Source organism: Lemur catta, chromosome 21 (genome assembly GCF_020740605.2).
Source record: "Lemur catta isolate mLemCat1 chromosome 21, mLemCat1.pri, whole genome shotgun sequence".
NCBI classification, from domain to species: Eukaryota; Metazoa; Chordata; class Mammalia; order Primates; family Lemuridae; genus Lemur; species Lemur catta.
Genome location: NC_059148.1, coordinates 33,441,953 through 33,465,804, shown reverse-complemented (window position 1 = coordinate 33,465,804; position 23,852 = coordinate 33,441,953).

Below are 23,852 nucleotides of genomic sequence, written 5' to 3'. Positions count from 1 at the left end.
AGCAGAGCTCCAAACAATATATATGCCACGCTTTGTCCGACACCTAGTAGAGCTCCAAACTGTATATATGCCACGCTTTGTCCCACACCGAGCATAGCTCCAAAGAGTACATACGCCACGCTTTGTCCGACACCTAGCAGAGCTCCAAGGTGTATATATGCCACGCTTTGTCCCACACCTAGCAGAGCTCCCAAGAGTATATATGCCACGCTTTGTCCCACACCTAGCAGAGCTCCAAAGAGTATATATGCCACACTTTGCCCTACACCTAGCAAAGCTCCAAACAGTATATATGCCACGCTTTGTCCCACACCAAGCAGAGCTCCAAAGAGTATATATGCCAAGCTTTGTCCCACTCCTAGCAGAGCTCCAAAGAGTATATATGCCACGCTTTGTCGGACACCTAGCAAAGCTCGAAACAGTATATATGCGACGCTTTGCCCCACACCTAGCCGAGCTCCAAAGAGTATATATGCCACGCTTTGTCCCACACCTTGCAGAGCTCCAAAGAGTATATATGCCACGCTTTGTCCCACACCTAGCAGAGCTCCAAAGTGTATATATGTCACCCTTTGTCCTACACCTAGCAGAGCTCCAAACAGTATATATGCCACGCTTTCCCCAACACCTAGCAGAGATCCAAAGAGTATATATGCCACGCTTTGTCCCACACCTACCAGAGGTCCAAAGTGTATATATGCCACGCTTTGTCCCACACCTAGCAGAGCTCCAAACAGTATATATGCCACGCTTTGTCCGACACCTAGTAGAGCTCCAAACTGTATATATGCCACGCTTTGTCCCACACCGAGCATAGCTCCAAAGAGTACATACGCCACGCTTTGTCCGACACCTAGCAGAGCTCCAAGGTGTATATATGCCACGCTGTGTCCCCCACCTAGCAGAGCTCCAAAGAGTATATATGCCACGCTTTGTCCCACACCTAGCAGAGCTCCAAGGAGTATATATGCCACGCTTTGTCCCATACCTAGCAGAGCTCCAAAGAGTATATATGTCACGCTTTGTCCCACACCTAGCAGAGCTCCAAACAGTATATATGCCACGCTTTGTTTCACACCTAGCAGAGCTTCAAAGTGTATATATGCCATGTTTTGTCCCACACCTAGCAGAGCTCGAAAGAGTATATAAGTCATGCTTTGTCCCACACCTAGCAGAGCTCCAAAGAGTATATATGCCACACTTTGTCCCACACCTAGCACACCTCAAAAGTGTATATATGCCACTCTTTGTCGGACACCTAGCTAAGCTCCAAACAGTATATATGCCACGCTTTGCCCCACACCTAGCAGAGCTCCAAACTGTATATATGCCACGCATTGTCCCACACCGAGCATAGGTCCAACTAGTATATATGCCACGCTTTGTCAGACACCTAGCAAAGCTCCAAACAGTATATATGCCACGCTTTGCCCCACACCTAGCAGAGCTCCAAGGAGTATATATGCCACGCTTTGTCCCACACCTAGCAGTGCTCCAAAGAGTATATATGGCACACTTTGACCCACACCTAGCTGAGATCCAAAGAGTATATATGCCAGGCTTGGTCTTACAACTAGCACAGCTCAAAACAGTATATATGCCACGCTTTGTCCCACACCAAGCAGAGCTCCAAAGAGTATATATGCCACACTTTGACCCACACCTAGCTGAGATCCAAAGAGTATATATGCCACGCTTTAGCCTACACCTAGCAGAGCGCCAAACTCTATATATTCCACGCTTTGTCCGAAACCGATCAGACCTCCAAAGAGTATATATGCCACGCTTTTTCCGACACCTAGCAGACATCCAAACAGTATATATGCCACGCTTTGCCCCACACCTAGTAGAGCTCCAAACGGTATATATGTCACGCTTTGTCCCACACTTAGCAGAGCTCCAAAGAGTATATATGCCACGCTTTGTTTCTCTGCCAGCGGAGCTCCAAAGGATATATATGCCACGCTTTGTCCGATACCTAGCGGAGCTCCAAACTGTATATATACCACGCTTTGTCCCACACCGAGCAGAGCTCCAAAGAGTATATATGCCACACTTTGTCCCACACCCAGCTGACCTCCAAAGAGTATATATGCCCCGCTTTGTCCTACACCTAGCACAGCTCCAAAGTGTATATATGCCACCCTTTGTCCCACACCTAGCAGAGCTCCAAAGAGTATATATTCCACGCTTTGTCGGACACCTAGCAAAGCTCCAAACAGTATATATGCCACGCTTTGCCCCACACCTAGCAGAGCTCCAAAGAGTATATATGCCACGCTTTGTCCGACACCTAGCAGAGCTCCAAACTGTATATATGCCACGCTTTGTCCCACACCGAGCATAGCTCCAAAGAGAATATATGCCACGCTTTGTCCGACACCTAGCAGAGCTCCCAAGAGTATATATGCCACGCTTTGTCCCACACCTAGCAGAGCTCCAAAGAGTATATATGCCACACTGTGCCCTACACCTAGCAAAGCTCAAAACAGTATATATGCCACGCTTTGTCCCACACCAGGCAGAGCTCCAAAGAGTATATATGCCACGGTTTGTCCCACAACGAGCAGCGCTCCACAGAGTATATATGCCACGCTTTGTCCGACACCTAGCAGAGCTCCAAAGTGTATATATGCCACGCTTTGTCCCACACCTAGCAGAGCTCCCAAGAGTATATATGCCACGCTTTGTCCTACTCCTAGCAAAGCTCCAAACGGTATATATGCCACGCTTTGTCCCACACCTAGCAGAGCTCCAAACAGTATATATGCCACGCCTTGTTTCACACTAGCAGAGCTTCAAAGTGTATATATGCCACGCTTTGTCCCACACCTAGCGGAGCTCCCAAGAGTATATATGCCAGGCTTTTCCCTACACCTAGCAGAGATCCAAAGAGTATATATGCCACGCTTTGCCCTACTCCTAGCAAAGCTCCAAACAGTATATATGCCACGCTTTGTGACACACCTAGCAGAGCTCCAAACGGTATATATGCCACGCTTTGTCCCACACCTAGCAGAGCTCCAAACAGTATATATGCCACGCCTTGTTTCACACTAGCAGAGCTTCAAAGTGTATATATGCCACGCTTTGTCCGACATCTAGCAGTGCTCCAAAGAGTATATATGCCCCGCTTTGTCCTACACCTAGCACAGCTCCAAACAGTATATATGCCACGCTTTGTCCCACACCTAGGAGAGGTCCAATGAGTATATATGCCACACTTTGTCCCACACCTAGCTTAGCTCAAAGTATATATATGCCACGCTTTGTCCTACACGTAGAACAGCTCCAAAGTGTATATATGCCACGCTTTGTCCCACACCTAGCAGAGCTCCAAAGAGTATATATGCCACGCTTTGTCCCACACCTAGCAGAGCTTGAAAGAGTATATAAGTTACGCTTTCTCCCACTCCTAGCAGAGCTCCAAACTGTATATATGCCACGCTTTGTCCCACACCAAGCAGAGCTCCAAAGAGTATATGTGCCACACTGTGTCCCACACCTAGCTGAGCTCCAAAGAGTATATATGCCACGCATTCTCGTACACCTAGCACAGCTCCAAAGTGTATATATACCACGCTTTGTCCCACACCTAGCAGAGCTCCAAAGAGTATATATTGCACGCTTTGTCCCAACCTAGCAGAGGTCCAAAGTGTATATATGCCACGCTTTGTCCGATACCTAGCGAGCTCCAAACTGTATATATACCACACTTTGTCCCACACCGAGCAGAGCTCCCAAGAGTATATATGCCACGCTTTGTCCCACATCTAGCAGAGCTCCAAACAGTATATATGCCACGCATTGTCCCACACCAAGCAGAGCTCCAAAGGGTATATGTGCCACGCTTTCTACTACACCTAGCACAGCTCCAAAGTGTATATATGCCACGCTTTGTCCGACACCAAGCGGAGCTCCAAATAATATATATGCCACACTTTGTCCCACACCTAGCTGAGCTACAAAGAGTGTATATGCCACGCTTTGTACTACGCCTAGCACGGCTCCAAAGAGTATATATTTCACGATTTGTCCCACACCTAGCAGAGCTCCAAAGAGTATATATGCCACACTTTGTCCCACACCTAGCTGAGCTCCAAAGAGTATATATGCCACGCTTTGTATTATGCCAAGCACAGCTCCAAAGGGTATATATGCCACGCTCTGTGCCCCACCTAGCAGAGCTCCAAAGAGTATATATGCCACGCTTTGTCCCACACCTAGCAGAGCTCCAAGGATTATATATGCCACGCTTTGTCGCACACCTAGCAGAGCTCAAAAGAGTATATATGCCACACTTTGTCCCACACCTAGCAGTGCTCCAAAGAGTATATATGTCACGCTTTGTCCTACACCTAGCAGAGCTCTAAACAGTATATATGCCACGCTTTGTCCCACACCTAGCAGAGCTGCAAACAGTATATATGCCACGCTTTGTCCCACACCAAGCAGAGCTCCAAAGAGTATATATGCCACACTTTGTCCCACACCTAGCTGACCTCCAAAGAGTATATATGCCACGCTTTGTCCTACACCTAGCACACCTCAAAAGTGTATATATGCCACGCTTTGTCGGACACCTAGCAAAGCTCCAAACAGTATATATGCCACGCTTTGCCCCACACCTAGCAGAGCTCCAAAGTGTATATATGCCACTCTTTGTCGGACACCTAGCAAAGCTCCAAACAGTATATGTGCCACGCTTTGCCCCACACCTAGCAGAGCTCCAAAGAGTATATATGCCACGCTTTGTCCACACCTAGCAGAGCTCCAAAGAGTATATAAGTCACGCTTTGTCCACACCTAGCAGAGCTCCACAGAGTATATATGCCACTCTTTGTCCTCCACCTTGCAGAGCTCCAAACTGTATATACGCCACGCTTTGTCCCACACCAAGCAGAGCTCCACAGAGGATATATGCCACACTTTGTCCCACACATAGCTGAGCTCCAAAGAGTATATATGCCATGCATTCTCCTACACCTAGCACAGCTCCAAAGTGTATATATACCACGCTTTGTCCCAACCTAGCAGAGCTCCAAAGAGTATATATGCCACGCTTTGCCCTACACCTAGCATAGCTCAAAAGAGTATATATGCCACGCTTTGCTCCACACCTAGCAGAGCTCCAAAGTGTATATATGCCAAGCTTTGTTGGACACCTAGTAAAGCTCCAAACAGTATATACGCCACGCTTTGCCCCACACCTAGCAGAGCTCCAAAGAGTATATTTTCCACGCTTTATCCCACACCTAGCAGAGCTCCAAAGGGTATATATGCGACGCTTTGTCCCAACCAAGCAGAGCTCCAAAGAGTATATATGTCATGCTTTGTCCCACACTTAGAGAACTCCAAACGGTATATATGCCACGCTTTGTCCCACACCTAGCAGAATTCCAAACAGTATATATGCCACGCTTTGTCCTACACCTAGCAGAGGTCCAAACAGCATATATGCCACACATTGTCCCACAACAAGCAGAGCTCCAAAGAGTATATATGCCACACTTTGTCCCACACCTAGCAGAGCTCCAAAGAGTATATATGCCACGCTTTGTCCTACATCTAGCAGAGCTCCAAACTGTATATATGCCACGCTTTGTCCCACACCTAGCAGAGCTCCAAAGAGTATACATCCCACGCTTTGTCCTACACCTAGCACAGCTCCAAACAGTATATATGCCACGCTTTGTCCCACAACTACCAGAGCTCCAAACAGTAGATATGCCACTCTTTGGGCCACACGTAGCAGAGCTCCTACCTGTATATATGCCACGCTTTGTCCTACACCTAGCACAGCTCCAAACAGTATATATGCCACGCTTTGTCCCACACCTAGCGGAGCTCCAAAGTGTATATATGCCACAATATGTCACACACCTAGCTGACCTCCAAAGAGTATATATGCCACGCTTTCTCCTACACCTAGCACAGCTCCAAAATGTATATATGCCACCCTTTGTCCCACACCTAACAGAGCTCCTAAGAGTATATAGGCCACGCTTTGTCGCACACCTAGCAAAGCTCCAAACAGTATATATGCCACGCTTTGCCCCACACCTAGCAGAGCTCCAATCAGTATATATGCCACGCTTTGTCCCACACGTAGCAGAGTTCCAAACAGTATATATGCCATGCTTTGCCATACACCTAGCAGAGCTCCAAACAGTATATATTGCAGGCATTCCCCTACACCTAGCAGAGATCCAAAGAGTATATATGCCACGCTTTGTCCGACACCTAGCGGAGCTCCAAATTGTATATATGCCACACTTTGCCCTACACCTAGCAAAGCTCCAAACAGTATATACGCCACACTTTGCCCTACTCCTAGCAGCGCTCCAAACAGTATATATGCCACGCATTCCCCTACACCTAGCAGAGATCCAAAGAGTATATATGCCACGCTTTGTTTCTCAGCTAGCAGAGCTCCTAAGAGTATATATGCCACGCTTTGTCCTACACCTAGCAGAGCTCCAAACTCTATATATGTCACGCTTTATCCGACACCGAGCGGAGCTCCAAAGTGCATATATGCCACGCTTTGTCCGACACCTAGCAGAGCTCCAAAGTGTATATATGCCACACTTTGTCCGACACCTAGCAGAGCTCCAAAGAGTATATATGCCACGCTTTGACGGACACCTAGCAAAGCTCCAAACAGTATATATGCCACGCTTTGTCCCACACCAAGCAGAGCTCCAAAGAGTATATGTGCCACACTTTGTCCCACACCTAACTGAGCTCCAAAGAGTGTATATGCCACGCTTTGTACTAAACCTAGCACAACTCCAAAGAGTATATATGCCACGCTTTGCCCGACACCTAGCAGAGCTCCAAAGAGTATATATGCTACGCTTTGTCCCACACCTAGAAGAGCTCCAAAGAGTATATATGCCGCGCTTTGTCCCACACCTAGCAGAGGTCCAAACAGTATATATGCCACGCTTTCCCCAACACCTAGCAGAGCTCCAAAGAGTATACATGCCACGCTTTGTCCGACACCTAGAAGAGCTCCAAAGTGTATATATGCCACGCTTTGTACTACGCCTAGCACGGCTCCAAAGAGTATATATTTCACGATTTGTCCCACACCTTGCAGAGCTCCAAAGAGTATATATGCCACGCTTTGTCCCACACCTAGCTGAGCTCCAAAGAGTATATATGCCACGCTTTGTATTATGCCTAGCACAGCTCCAAAGGATACATATGCCACGCTTTGTCCCACACCTAGCAGAGCTCCAAACAGTATATATGCCACGCTTTGTCCCACACCTAGCAGAGCTCGAAAGAGTATATAAATCACGCTTTGTCCGACACCTACCAGAGCCCCAAACAGTAGATATGCCACTCTTTGTCCCACACGTAGCAGAGCTCTTAACAGTATATATGCCACGCTTTGTCCCACACCGAGCAGAGCTCCAAAGAGTATATATGCCACACTTTGTCCCACACCTAGCTGACCTCCAAAGAGTATATATGCCACGCTTTGTCCTACACCTAGCACAGCTCCAAAGTGTATATATGCCACCCTTTGTCCCACACCTAGCAGAGCTCCATAGAGTATATATGCCACGGTTTGTCGGACACCTAGCAAAGCTCCAAACAGTATATATGCCACGCTTTGCCCCACACCTAGCAGAGCTCCAAACAGTATATATGCCACGCTTTGTCCGACACCTAGCAGAGCTCCAAACTGTATATATGCCACGCTTTGTCCCACACCGACCATAGCTCCAAAGAGTATATATGCCACGCTTTGTCCGACACCTAGCAGAGCTCCAAACTGTATATATGCCACGCTTTGTCCAACACCTAGCAGAGCTCCCAAGAGTATATATGTCACGCTTTGTCCGACACCTAGCAGAGCTCCAAACTCTATATATGACACGCTTTGTCCCACACCTAGCAGAGCTCCAAAGTGTATATATGCCACGCTTTGTCCGACACCTAGCACAGCTCCAAAGAGTATATATGCCACGCTTTGCCCTACACCTAGCAGAGCTCCAAAGAGTATATATGCCACTCTTTGTTTCACACCTAGGAGAGCTCGAAAGAGTATATGTGCAACGATTTGTCCCACACCTAGCAGAGCTCCAAAGAGTATATATGCCACGCTTTGACGGACAGCTAGCAAAGCTCGAAACAGTATATATGCCACGCTTTGTCCCACACCAAGCAGAGCTCCAAAGAGTATATATGCCACACTTTGTCCCACACCTAACTGAGCTCCAAAGAGTGTATATGCCACGCTTTGTACTAAGCCTAGCAGAGCTCCAAAGAGTATATATGCCACGCTTTGTCCCACACCTAGCAGAGCTCCAAAGAGTATATATGCCACGCATTGTCCGACACCTAGCAGAACTCCAAAGAGTATATATGCCGCGCTTTGTCCCACACCTAGCAGAGGGCCAAAGAGTATATATGCCACGCTTTGTTTCTCTGCTAGCAGCGCTCCAAAAAGTATATATTCCACGCTTTGTCCGATACCTAGCGGAGCTCCAAACTGTATATATACCACGCTTTGTCCCACACCGAGCAGAGCTCCAAAGAGTATACATGCCACGCTTTGTCCGACACCTAGCAGAGCTCCAAAATGTATATATGCCATGCTTTGTCCCACACCTAGCAGAGCTCCAAAGAGTATATATGCCGCGCTTTGTCCCACACCTAGCAGAGGTCCAAAGTGTATATATGCCACGCTTTGTCCTACACCTAGCAGAGCTCAAAACAGTATATATGCCACGGCTTCCCGTACACCTAGCAGAGATCCAAAGAGTATATATGCCACGCTTTGTCCCACACCTAGCAGAGGTCCAAAGTGTATATATGCCACGCTTTGGCCCACACCTAGCAGAGCTCCAAACAGTATATATGCCACGCTTTTCCCTACACCTAGCAGAGATCCAAAGAGTATATATGCCACGCTTTGTTTCTCTGCTAGCAGCGCTCCAAGAGTATATTTGCCACGCTTTGTCCGATACCTAGCGGAGCTCCAAACTGTATATATACCACGCTTTGTCCCACACCGAGCAGAGCTCCAAAGTGTATACATGCCACGCTTTGTCCGACACCTAGCAGAGCTCCAAAGTGTATATATGCCACGCTTTGTCCACACCTAGCAGAGCTCCCAAGAGCATATATGCCATGCTTTGTCCGACACCTAGCAGACTTCCAAAGAGTATATATGCCACGCTTTGACCCACACCTAGCACAGCTCCAAACAGTATATATGCCACGCTTTGTCCCACACCAAGCGGAGCTCCAAATAGTATATATGCCACACTTTGTCCCAAACCTAGCTGAGCTCCAAAGAGTGTATATGCCACGCTTTGTACTACGCCTAGCACGGCTCCAAAGACTATATATTTCACGATTTGTCCCACACCTATCAGAACTCCAAAGAGTATATATGCCACACTTTGTCCCACACCTAGCTGAGCTCCAAAGAGTGTATATGCCACGCTTTGTATTATGCCTAGCACAGCTCCAAAGGGTACATATGCCACGCTTTTTCCCCCACCTAGCAGAGCGCCGAAGAGTATATATGCCACTCTTTGTCCCACACCTAGCAGAGCTCCAGGGATTATATATGGCACGCTTTAACCCACACCTAGCAGAGCTCCAAAGAGTATATATGCCACGCTTTGTCCCACACCTAGCAGAGCTCCAAACAGTATATATGCCACGCTTTGTTTCACACCTAGCAGAGCTCCAAAGAGTATATATGCCACGCTTTGCCCTACACCTAGCAGAGCTCCAAAGAGTATATATGCCACGCTTTGATTCACACCTAGGAGAGCTCCAAAGGGTATATATGCCACGCTTTGTCCCACACCTAGCAGAGCTCCAAACAGTATATATGCCACGCTTTGACGGACACCTAGCAAAGCTCCAAACAGTATATATGCCACGCTTTGTCCCACACCTAGCAGAGCTCCAAAGAGTATATATGCCGCGCTTTGTCCCACACCTAGCAGAGGTGCAAAGTGTATATATGCCACGCTTTGTCCTACACCTAGCAGAGCTCCAAACAGTATATATGCCACGCTTTCCCCTACACCTAGCAGCGCTCCAAACAGTATATATGCCACGCTTTGTCCCACACCTAGCAGAGCACCTAACAGTAGATATGCCATTCCTTGTCCCACACCTAGCAGAGCTCGAAACAGTATATATGCCGTGCTTTGTTTCACACCTAGCAGAGCCGCAAAGTGTATATATGCCACGCTTTGTCCCACACCTACCACAGCTCCAAAGAGTATACATGCCACGCTTTGTCCGACACCTAGCAGAGCTCCCAAGAGTATATATGCCATGTTTTGTCCACCACCTAGCAGACTTCCAAAGAGTATATATGGCACGCTTTGACCCACACCTAGTAGAGCTCCAAACAGTATATATGCCACGCTTTGTCCTACACCTAGCAGAGCTCCAAACAGTATATATGCCACGCTTTGTCCCACACCAAGTGGAGCTCCATATAGTATATATGCCACAATTTGTCCCACACCTAGCTGAGCTCCAAAGAGTGTATATGCCACGCTTTGTACTACGCCTAGCACGGCTCAAAAGAGTATATATTTCACGATTTGTCCCACACCTAGCAGAGCTCCAAAGAGTATATATGCCACACTTTGTCCCACACCTAGCTGAGCTCCAAAGAGTATATATGCCACGCTTTGTATTATGCCTAGCACAGCTCCAAAGGGTATATATGCCACGCTTTGTCCCCCCACTAGCAGAGCTCCAAAGCGTATATATGTCACGCTTTCTCCCACACCTAGCAGAGCTCCAAGGATTATATATGCCACGCTTTGTCCCACACCTAGCAGAGCTCCAAAGAGTATATATGTTACGCTTTGTCCTACACCTAGCAGAGCTCAAAGCAGCATATATGCCACGCTTTGTCCCACACCTAGCAGAGCTCCAAACAGTATATATGCCACGCTTTGTCCCACACCTAGCAGATATCCAAACAGTATATATGCCTCGCTTTGTCCCACACCTAGCAGAGCTCCAAAGAGTATATATGCCACGCTTTGTCCGACACCTAGCAGAGCTCCAAACTGTATATATGTCACGCTTTGTCCCACACCTAGCAGAGCTCCAAAGAGTATATATGCCACGCTTTGTCCTACACCTAGCACAGCTCCAAACAGTATATATGCCACGCTTTGTCCCACACCTACCAGAGCTCCAAACAGTAGATAGGCCACACTTTGTCCCACACGTAGCAGAGCTCCTAACAGTATATATGCCAGGCTTTGTCCTACACCTAGCAGAGCTCCAAACAGTATATATGCCACGCTTTGTCCCACACCTAGCTGAGCTCCAAAGAGTGTATAAGCCACGCTTTGTACTACGCCTAGCACAGCTCCAAAGAGTATATATGCCACGATTCGTCCCACACCTTGCAGTGCTCCAAGGTGTGTATATGCCACACTTTGTCCCACATCTATGTGAACTCCAAAGAGTATATATGCCACGATTTGTACTACGCCTAGCACAGCTCCAAAGAGTATATATGCCAAGGTTTGTCCCCCACCTAGCAGAGCTCCAAAGAGTATATATGCCACGCATTCCCCTACACCTAGCAGAGATCCAAAGAGTATGTATGCCACGCTTCGTTTCTCAGCTAGCAGAGCTCCAAAGAGTATATATGCCACGCTTTGTCGGACACCTAGCAAAGCTCCAAAGAGTATATATGCCACGCTTTGCCCCACACCTAGCAGAGCTCCAAAGAGTATATATGCCACGCTTTGTCCCACACCTAGCAGAGTTCCAAACAGTATATATGCCACGCTTTGTCCCACACCTAGTAGAGCTCCAAACTGTATATATGCCACGCTTTGTCCCACACCGAGCATAGCTCCCAAGAGTATATATGCCACGCTTTGTCCGACACCTAGCAGAGCTCCAAGGTGTATATATGCCACGCTTTGTCCCATACCTAGCAGAGCTCCCAAGAGTATATATGCCACGCTTTGTCCCACACCTAGCAGAGCTCCAAAGAGTATATATGCCACACTTTGCCCTACACCTAGCCAAGCTCCAAACAGTATATATGCCACGCTTTGTCCCACACCAAGCAGAGCTCCAAAGAGTATATATGCCACGCTTTGTCCCCCACCTAGCAGAGCTCCAAAGAGTATATATGCCACGCTTTGTCGGACACCTAGCAAAGCTCCAAACAGTATATATGCGACGCTTTGCCCCACACCTAGCCGAGCTCCAAAGAGTATATATGCCACGCTTTGTCCCACACCTAGCAGAGCTCCAAAGAGTATATATGCCACGCTTTGTCCCACACCTAGCAGAGCTCCAAAGTGTATATATGTCACCCTTTGTCCTACACCTAGCAGAGCTCCAAACAGTATATATGCCACGCTTTGTCCCACACCTAGCAGAGCTCGAAACTGTATATATGCCACGCTTTGTCCTACACCTAGCACAGCTACAAAATGTACATATGGTACGCTTTGTTTCACACCTAGCAGAACTCCAAAGAGTATATGTGCCACGCTTTGTCCCAAACCTAGCAGAGCTCCAAAGAGTATATATGCCACGCTTTGTCCCACACCTGGCAGAGCTCCAAACAGTATATATGCCACGCTTTTTCCCACACCTAGCAGAGCTCCCAACGGTATATATGCCACGCTTTGCCCTACACCTAGCAGAGCTCCAAAGTGTATATATGACACGCTTTGTTTCACACCTAGCAGAGCTCCAAAGGGTATATATGGCAAGCTTTGTCCTACACCTAGCAGAGCTACAAACAGTACAAATGCCACGCTTTGTTTCTCACCTAGCAGAGCTCCAAAGAGTATATGAGCCACGCTTTGTCCCACACCTAGCAGAGCTCCAAAGAGTATATATGCCACGCTTTGTCGAACACCTAGGAAAGCTCCAAACAGTATATATGCCACGCTTTGTCCCACACCTAGCAGAGCTCCAAAGAGTATATATGCCATGCTTTGTCCCACACCTAGCAGAGCTCCAAAGTGTACATATGTCACCCTTTGTCCTACACCTAGCAGAGGTCCAAACAGTATATATGCCACGCTTTGTCCCACACCTAGCAGAGCTCCAAACAGCATATATGCCACGCTTTGTCGCACACCTAGCTGAGCTCCAAAGGGTATATATGCCAGGCTTTCTCCTACACCTAGCACAGCTCCAAAGAGTATATATGCCACGCTTTGTTGGACACTTAGCAGAGCTCCAAAGAGTATATATGCCACGCTTTGCCCTACACCTAGGAGAGCTCAAAAGAGTATATATGCCACGCTTTGTCGTACACCTGGCACAGCTACAAACAGTACATATGCCAAGCTTTGTTTCACACCTAGCAGAGCTCCAAAGAGTATATGTGCAAGGCTTTGTCCCACACCTAGCAGTCCTCCAAAGAGTATATATGCCAAGCTTTGTCCTACACCTAGCAGAGCTCCAAACAGCATATATACCACCCTTTGTCCCACATCAAGCAGAGCTCGAAAGAGTATATATGCCACACTTTGTCCCACACCTAGCTGAGCTCCAAAGAGTGTATACGCCACGCTTTGTACTAGGCCTAGCACAGCTCCAAAGAGTATATATGCCACGTTTTTTCGGACAACTAGCAAAGCCCCAAACAGTATATATGCTACGCTTTGTCCCACACCTAGCAGAGCTCCAAACAGTAAATATGCCCCGCTTTGTCCCACACCTAGCAGACCTCCAAACAGTATATATGCCAAGCTTTGTTTCACAGCTAGGAGAGCTTGAAAGTGTATATATGCCACGCTTTGTCCCACACCTAACAGTGCTCCAAATAGTATATATGCCACGCTGTGTCCCACACATAGCAGGGCTCGAAAGAGTATATAAGTCACGCTTTGTCCCACACCTAGCAGAGCTCCAAAGTGTATATATGCCACGCTTTGTCCCACACCTTGCAGAGCTCCAAAGAGTATATATGCCACGCTTTGTCGGACACGTAGCAAAGCTCCAAAGAGTATATATGCCACGCTTTTCCCCAAACCTAGCAGAGCTCCAAAGAGTATATATGCTACGCTTTGTCCCACACCTAGCAGAGCTAGAAAGAGTATACTTGCCACGCTTTGTCCGACACCTAGCAGAGCTCCAAAGAGTATATATGCCACGCTTTTTCCCACACAAAGCAGAGCTCCAAAGAGTATATATGAAACACTTTGTCCCACACCTAGCTGACCTCCAAAGAGTATATATGCCATGCTTTCTCCTACACCTATCAGAGCTCCAAGGTGTATATATACCACTCTTTGCCCCACACCTAGCAGAGCCCCAAGGAGTATATATGCCACTCTTTGTTTCTCTGCTAGCAGAGCTCCAAAGAGTATATATGCCACGCTTTGTCCGATACCTAGCGGAGCTCCAAACTGTATATATACCACGCTTTGTCCCACACCGAGCAGAGCTCCAAAGTGTATACATGCCACGCTTTGTGCGACACCTAGCAGAGCTCTAAAGTGTATATATTCCACGCTTTTTCCCACACCTAGCAGAGCTCCCAGGAGTATATATGCCACGCTTTGTTCGCCACCTAGCAGAGCTCCAAAGAGTATATATGCCACGCTTTGCCCTACACCTAGCAAAGCTCCAAAAAGTATATATGCCACGTTTTGCCCTACACCTACCAGAGCTCCAAACAGTATATATGCCACGCTTTGTCCTACACCTAGCAGAGCTCCAAACAGTATATATGCCATGCTTTGTCCTACACCTAGCAGAGATCCAAAGAGTATATATGCCACGCTTTGACCCAGACCTAGCAGAGCTCCAAACAGTATATATGCCACGCTTTGTCCTACACCTAGCAGAGCTACAAACAGTATATATGCCACACTTTGTCCCACACCAAGCGGAGCTCCAAAGAGTATATATGCCACACTTTGTCCCACACCTAGCTGAGCTCCAAAGAGTGTATAAGCCACGCTTTGTACTACGCCTAGCACAGCTCCAAGGAGTATATATGCCACGATTTGTCACACACCTTGCAGAGCTCCAAGGTGTGTATATGCCACACTTTGTCCCACACCTATCTGAACTCCAAAGAGTATATATGCCACGCTTTGTCCTACACCAAGCAGAGCTCCAAAGAGTATATATGCCACGCTTTGTCCCACACCTAGCAGAGCTCCAAACAGTATATATGCCACGCTTTGTTTCACACCTAGCAGTGCTCCAAAGAGTATATATGCCGCGCTTTGTCCTATGCCTAGCACAGCTCCAAACAGTATATATGCCACGCTTTGTCCCACACCTAGCAGAGCTCCAAAGTGTATATATGCCATGGTTTGTCCCACACCTAGCAAAGCTCCAAACAGTATATATGCCACGCTTTCTTTCACACCTAGCAGAGCTCCAAAGGGTATATATGCCACGCTATGTCCTACACGCAGCACAGCTACAAACAGTACATATGCCACGCTTTGTCCCACACCTAGCAGTGCTCCAAAGAGTATATATGCCACGCTTTGTCCTACACCTAGTACAGCTCCAAAGAGTATATATGCCACGCTTTGATTCACACCTAGCAGAGCTCCAAAGAGTATATTTGCCATGCTTTATCCCACACCTACCAGAGCTCCAAACAGTATATATGCCACGCTTTGTCCCACACGTAGCAGAGCTCCAAACAGTATATATGCCACGCTTTGTCCTACACCTAGCAGAGCTCCAAACAGCATATATGCCACACTTTCTACCACACCTAGCTGAGCTCCAAAGAGTGTATATGCCACGCTTTGTACTACGCCTAGCAGAGCTCCAAAGAGTATATATGCCACGCTTTGTCGGATACCTAGAAAATCTCCAAAAAGTATATATGCCACGCTTTGTCCCACAACTAGCAGAGCTCCAAACAGTATATATGCCACGCTTTGTCCCACACCTAGCAGAGCTCCAAAGTGTATATATGCCACGCTTTCTTTGACACCTAGCAGAGGTTCAAAGTGTATATATGCGAAGCTTTGTCCCGCACCTAGCAGTGTTCCAAAGTGTATATATGCCACGCTTTGTCCCACACCAAGCAGAGCTCTAAAGAGTATATATGCCACGCTTTGTGCCACACCTAGCAGAGCTCCAAAGAGTATATATGCCACGCTTTGTCCTACACCTAGCACAGCTCCAAAGTGTATATATGCCACGCTTTTTCCCACACCTAGCAGAGCTCCAAAGAGTATATATACCACGCTTTGTCGGACACCTAGCAAAGCTCCAAACAGTATATATGCCACGCTTTCTCCTACACCTAGCAGAGATCGAAAGAGTATATATGCCACGCTTTTTTTCTCAGCTAGCAGAGCTCCAAAGAGTATATATGCCACTCTTTTTCGGACACCTAGCAAAGCTCCAAACGGTATATATGCCACGCTTTGTCCGACACCTAGTAGAGCTCCAAACTGTATATATGCCACGCTTTGTCCCTCACCGAGCATAGCTCCAAAGAGTATATATGCCACGCTTTGTCCGACACCTAGCAGAGCTCCAAACTGTATATATGTCACGCTTTGTCCCACACCTAGCAGAGCTCCAAAGAGTATATATGCCACGCTTTGTCCTACACCTAGCACAGCTCCAAACAGTATATATGCCACGCTTTGTCCCACACCTACCAGAGCTCCAAACAGTAGATATGCCACTCTTTTTCCCACACGTAGCAGAGCTCCTAACAGTATATATGCCATGCTTTGTCCTACACCTAGAACAGCTCCAAACAGTATATATGCCACGCTTTGTCCCACACCAAGCGGAGCTCCAAATAGTATATATGCCACACTTTGTCCCACACCTAGCTAAGCTCCAAAGAGTGTATATGCCACGCTTTGTACTACGCCTAGCACGGCTCCAAAGTGAATATATTTCACGATTTGTCCCACACCTAGCAGAGCTCCAAAGAGTATATATGCCACGCTTTGTCCCACACCTAGCAGAGCTCCATGGATTATATATGCCACGCTTTGTCCCACACCTAGCAGATATCCAAACAGTATATACGACTCGCTTTGTCCCACACCAAGCAGAGCTCCAAAGAGTATATATGCCACGCTTTGTCCTACACCTAGCACAGCTCCAAAGTGTATATATGCCATCCTTTGTCCCACACCTAGCAGAGCTCCAAAGGGTATATATGCCACGCTATGTCCTGCACGTAGCACAGCTACAAACAGTACATATGCCACGCTTTGTTTCACACCTAGCAGAGCTCCAAAGAGTATATGTGCCACGCTTTGTCCCACACCTAGCAGTGCTCCAAAGAGTATATATGCCACGCTTTGTAATACACCTAGCACAGCTCAAAAGAGGAGATATGCCACGCTTTGATTCACACCTAGTAGAGCTCCAAAGAGTATATTTGCCGTGCTTTATCCCACACCTAGCAGAGCTCCAAAGGGTATATATGCCACGCTTTGTCCCACACCTAGCAGAGCTCCAAACCGTATATATGTCATGCTTTGTCCCACACTTAGAGATCTCCAAACGGCATATATGCCACGCTTTGTCTCACACCTACCAGAGCTCCAAACAGTATATATGCCACGCTTTGTCCCTCACCTAGCAGAGCTCCAAACAGTATATATGCCACGCTTTGTCCTACACCTAGCAGAGCTCCAAACAGCATATATGCCACGCATTGTCCCACACCAAGCAGAGCTCCAGAGAGTATATATGCCACACTTTGTCCCACACCTAGCTGAGCTCCAAAGAGTGTATATCCCACGCTTTGTACTACGCCTAGCAAAGCTCCAAAGAGTATATATGCCACGCATTGTCGGATACCTAGAAAAGCTCCAAAAAGTATATATGCCACGCTTTGTCCCACAACTAGCAGAGCTCCAAACAGTATATATGCCACGCTTTGTCCCATACCTAGCAGAGCTCCAAACAGTATATATGCCACGCTTTGTTTCACACCTAGCAGAGCTTCAAAGTGTATATATGCGAAGCTTTGTCCCGCACCTAGCAGTGTTCCAAAGTGTATATATGCCACACTTTGTCCCACACCAAGCAGAGCTCCAAACAGTATATATGCCACGCTTTGTCCTACACCTAGCACAACTCCAAAGTGTATATATGCCACGCTTTTTCCCACACCTAGCAGAGCTCCAAAGAGTATATATACCACGCTTTGTCGGACACCTAGCAAAGCTCCACACAGTATATCTGCCACGCTTTTTCCCACACCTAGCAGAGCTCCAAAGAGTATATATACCACGCTTTGTCGGACACCTAGCAAAGCTCCAAACAGTATATATGCCACGCTTTGTTTCTCAGCTAGCAGAGCTCCAAAGAGTATATATGCCACGCTTTGTCCTACACCTAGCAGAGCTACAAGCAGTGCATATGCCACGCTTTGTTTCTCAGCTAGCAAAGCTCCAAAGAGTATATATGGCACGCTTTGTCCTACACCTAGCAGAGCTCCAAAGTGTATATATGCCACCCTTTCTCCCACACCTAGCAGAGCTCCAAAGAGTATATATGCCACGCTTTGTCCTACAGCTAGGACAGCTCCAAACAGTATATATGCCACGCTTTGTCCCACACCTACCAGAGCTCCAAACAGTAGATATGCCACTCTTTGTCCCACACGTAGCAGAGCTCCAAACAGTATATATGCCACGCATTGTCCCACACCAAGCAGAGCTCCAAAGACTATATATGCCACGCTTTGTCCTACACCTAGCAGAGCTCCAAAGGGTATGTATGCCACGTTTTGTCCTACACCTAGAAGAGCTCCAAACTGTATATATGTCACGCTTTGTCCCACACCTAGCAGTCCTCCAAAGAGTATATATGCCACGCTTTGTCTCACACCTACCAGAGCTCCAAACAGTAGATATGCCACGCATTGTCCCACACGTAGCAGAGCTCCTAACAGTATATATGCCACGCTTTGTCCTACACCTAGCACAGCTCCAAACAGTATATATGCCACGCTTTGTCCCACACCAAGCAGAGCTCCAAAGAGTATATATGCCACAATATGTCCCACACATAGCTGACCTCCAAAGAGTATATATGCCACGCTTTGTCCCACACCTAGCACAGCTCTAAAGTGTATATATGCCACCCTTTGTCCCACACCTACCAGAGCTCCAAACAGTATATATGCCACGCTTTGTCCGACACCTAGCAGAGCTTCAAACTGTATATATGCCATGCTTTGTCCAACACCTAGCAGAGCTCCCAAGAGTATATATGCCACGCTTTGTCCGACACCTAGCAGAGCTCCAAAGAGTATATATGCCACACTTTGCCCTACACCTAGCCAAGCCTCAAACAGTATATACGCCACGCTTTGCCCTACACCTAGCAAAGATCCGAAGTGTATATATGCCACACTTTATCCCACACCGAGCAGAGCTCCAAAGAGCATATATGCCACGCTTTGTCCGACACCTAGCACAGCTCCAAAGTGTATATATGATACCCTCTGTCCCACACCTAGCAGAGCTCCAAAGAGTATATATGCCATGCTTTGTCCGATACCTAGCGGAGCTCCAAACTGTATATATACCACGCTTTGTCCCACACCGATCAGAGCCCCAAAGCGTATATATGCCACACTTTGTCGAACACCTAGCACAGCTACAACCAGTGCATATGTCACGCTTTGTTTCTCAGCTAGCAGAGCTCCAAAGAGTATATATGCCACGCTTTGTCCCACACATAGCAGAGCTCCAAGGAGTATATATGCCACGCTTTGTCCCACACCTAGCAGAGCTCCAAAGAGTATATATGTCACGCTTTGTCCTACACCTATCAGAGCTCCAAACATTATATATGCCATGCTTTGTCCCACACCTAGCAGTGCTCCAAATAGTATATATGCCACGCTTTGTCCTACACATACCACAGCTTCAAACAGTATATATGCCATGCTTTGTCCTACACCTAGCAGAGCTCCAAACAGTATATATGCCACGCTTTGTTCTACACCTAGCAGAGCTCCAAACAGTATATATGCCACGCTTTGTCCCACACCAAGCAGAGCTCCAAAGAGTATATATGCCACACTTTGACCCACACCTAGCAGAGCTCCAAAGAGTATATATGCCATGCTTTGTCGGACACCGAGCAAAGCTCCAAACAGTATATATGCCACGTTTTGTTCCACACCTAGCAGAGCTCCCAAGAGTATATATGCCACGCATTGTCTCACACCTAGCAGAGCTCCAAAGAGTATATATGCCACGCTTTGCCCTACACCTAGCAAAGCTCCAAACACTATATATGCCACGATTTGCCCTACACCTAGCAGAGATCCAAAGAGTATATATGCCACTCTTTGTTTCTCATCTAGCAGAGCTCCAAAGAGTATATATGCCACGCTTTAGACTACACCTAGCAGAGCGCCAAACTCTATATATTCCACGCTTTGTCCTAAACCGATCAGACCTCCAAAGAGTATATATGCCACGCTTTTTCCGACACCTACCAGACATCCAAACAGTATATATGCCACGCTTTGCCCCACACCTAGCAGAGCTCCAAACGGTATATATGCCACGCTTTGTCCCACACCTAGCAGAGCTCCAAAGAGTATATATGCCACGCTTTGTCGGACACCTAGCAAGGCTCCAAACAGTATATATGCCACGCTTTGCCCCACACCTAACAGAGCTCCAAAGAGTATATATGCCACGCTTCGTCGGACACCTAGCAAAGCTCCAAACAGTATATATGCCACGCTTTGCCCCACACCTAGCAGAGCTCCAAACAGTATATATGCCACGCTTTGTCCGACACCTAGCAGAGCTCCAAGGTGTATATATGCCACGCTTTGTCCCACACCTAGCAGAGCTCCCAAGAGTATATATGCCACACTTTGTCCCACACCTAGCTGAGCTCCAAAGAGTGTATATGCCACGACTTGTACTATGCCTAGCACAGCTCCAAAGAGTATATATGCCACGCTTTGTCCCACACCTAGCAGAGCTCCAAACAGTATATATGCCAAGCATTGTCGGACACCTAGCAAAGCTCCAAACAGTATATATGCCACGCTTTGCCCCACACCTAGCAGAGCTCCAAAGAGTATATATGACACGCTTTTTCCCACACCTAGCAGGGCTCCAAAGAGTATATATGCCACGCTTTGTCCCACACCTAGCAGAGCTCCAAAGAGTATATATGACACGCTTTGTCCCACACCTAGCAGAGCTCCAAAGAGTATATATGACACGCTTTTTCCCACACCTAGCAGAGCTCCAAAGTGTATATATGTCACGCTTTGTCCTACACCTAGCAGAGCTCCAAACAGTATATATGCCACGCTTTGTCCCACACCTAGCAGAGCTCCAAACAGTGTATATGCCACGCTTTGTCCCACACCTAGCAGAGCTCCAAACTGTATATATACTACGGTTTGTCCCACACCGAGCAGCGCTCCACAGAGTATATATGCCTTGCTTTGTCCGACACCTAGCAGAGCTCCAAAGTGTATATATGCCACGCTTTGTCCCACACCTAGCAGAGCTCCCAAGAGTATATATGCCAGGCTTTTCCCTACACCTAGCAGAGATCCAAAGTGTATATATGCCACGCTTTGCCCTACTCCTAGCAAAGCTCCAAACAGTATATATGCCACGCTTTGTGACACACCTAGCAGAGCTCCAAACGGTATATATGCCACGCTTTGTCCCACACCTAGCAGAGCTCCAAACAGTATATATGCCATGCTTTGTCCCAGACCTAGCAGAGTTACAAGGAGTATATATGCCACGCTTTGTCGGACCCCTAGCAAAGCTCCAAACAGTATATATGCAACGCTTTGCCCCACACCTAGCAGAGCCCCAAACTGTATATATGCCACGCATTGTCCCACACCGAGCATAGCTCCAACTGGTATATATGCCACGCTTTGTCGGACACCTAGCAAAGCTCCAAACAGTATATATGCCACGCTTTGTCCCACACCTAGCAGTGCTCCAAAGAGTATATATGCCACGCTTTGTCCTACACCTAGCACAGCTCCAAAGCGTATATATGCCACGCTTTGCTTCACACCTAGCAGAGCTCCAAAGTGTATATATGCCAAGCTTTGTTGGACACCTAGTAAAGCTCCAAACAGCATATACGCCACGCTTTGCCCCACACCTAGCAGAGCTCCAAATAGTATATTTTCCACGCTTTATCCAACACCTAGCAGAGCTCCAAAGGGTATATATGCCACGCTTTGTCCCACACGTAGGAGAGCTCCAATGAGTATATATGCCACACTTTGTCCCACACCTAGCTTAGCTCAAAGTATATATATGCCACGCTTTGTCCTACACGTAGAACAGCTCCAAAGTGTATATATGACACGCTTTGTCCCACACTTAGCAGAGCTCCAAAGTGTATATATGCCACGCTATGTCGGACACCTAGGAAAGCTCCAAACAGTATATATGCCACGCTTTGTCCCACACCTAGCAGAGCTCCAAACAGTATATATGCCACGCTTTGTTTCACACCTAGCTGAGCTTCAAAGTGTATATATGCCACGCTTTGTCCCACACGTAGCAGTGCTCCAAAGACTATATATGCCACGCTTTGTCCTACACCTAGCACAGATCCAAACAGTATATATGCCACGCTTTGTCCCACACCTAGCAGAGCACGAAAGAGTATATAAGTAACGCTTTGTCCCACTCCTGGCAGAGCTCCAAACTGAATATATGCCACGCTTTGATCCACAGGAAGCAGAGCTCCAAAGAGTATATGTGCCACACTGTGTCCCACACCTAGCTGAGCTCCAAAGAGTATATATGCCACGCTTTGTCCCACACCTAGCAGAGATCCAAAGTGTACATATGCCACGCTTTTTCCGATACCTAGCGAGCTCCAAACTGTATATATACCACACTTTGTCCCACACCGAGCAGAGCTCCCAAGAGTATGTATGCCACGCTTTGTCCCTCACCTAGCAGAGCTCCCAAGAGTATATATGCCACGCTTTTTCCTACACCTAGCACAGCTCCAAACAGTATATATGCCATGCTTTGTCCGACACTTGGCGGAGCTCCAAGGTGTATATATGCCACGCTTTGTCCCACACCTAGCAGAGCTCCAAATTGTATTTATGCCACACTTTGCCCTACACCTAGCAGAGCTCCAAACAGTATATATGCCACGCTTTGTCCCACACCAAGCAGAGCTCCAAAGAGTATATATTCCACACTTTGTCCCACACCTAGCTGAGCTCCAAAGAGTGTATATGCCACGCTTTGTCCCACACCTAGCAGAGCTCCAGAGAGTATATATGCCACGCTTTGTCGGACACCTAGCAAAGCTCCAAACAGTATATATGCCATGCTTTGCCCCACACCTAGCAGAGATCCAAAGTGTATATATGCCACGCTTTGTCCCACAGCTAGCAGAGCTCCAAAGAGCATATATGCCACGCTTTGTCCCACACCTAGCAGAGCTCCAAAGTGTATATATGTCACGCTTTGTCCTACACCTAGCAGAGCTCCAAACAGTATATATGCCACGCTTTGTCCCACACGTAGCAGAGCTCCAAACAGTATATATGCCATGCTTTGTCCCACACCTAGCAGAGCTCCAAAGAGTATAAATGCCACGCTTTGTCCCACACGTAGCAGAGCCCAAAGAGTATATATGCCACGCTTTGACGGACACCTAGCAAAGCTCCAAACAGTATATATGCCACGCTTTGTCCCACACCAAGCAGAGCTCCAAAGAGTATATATGCCACACTTTGTCCCACACCTAGCTGAGCTGCAAACAGTATATATGCCACGCTTTGCCCCACACCTAGGAGAGCTCCAAAGAGTATATATGCCGCGCTTGGTCCCACACCTAGCAGAGGTCCAAAGTGT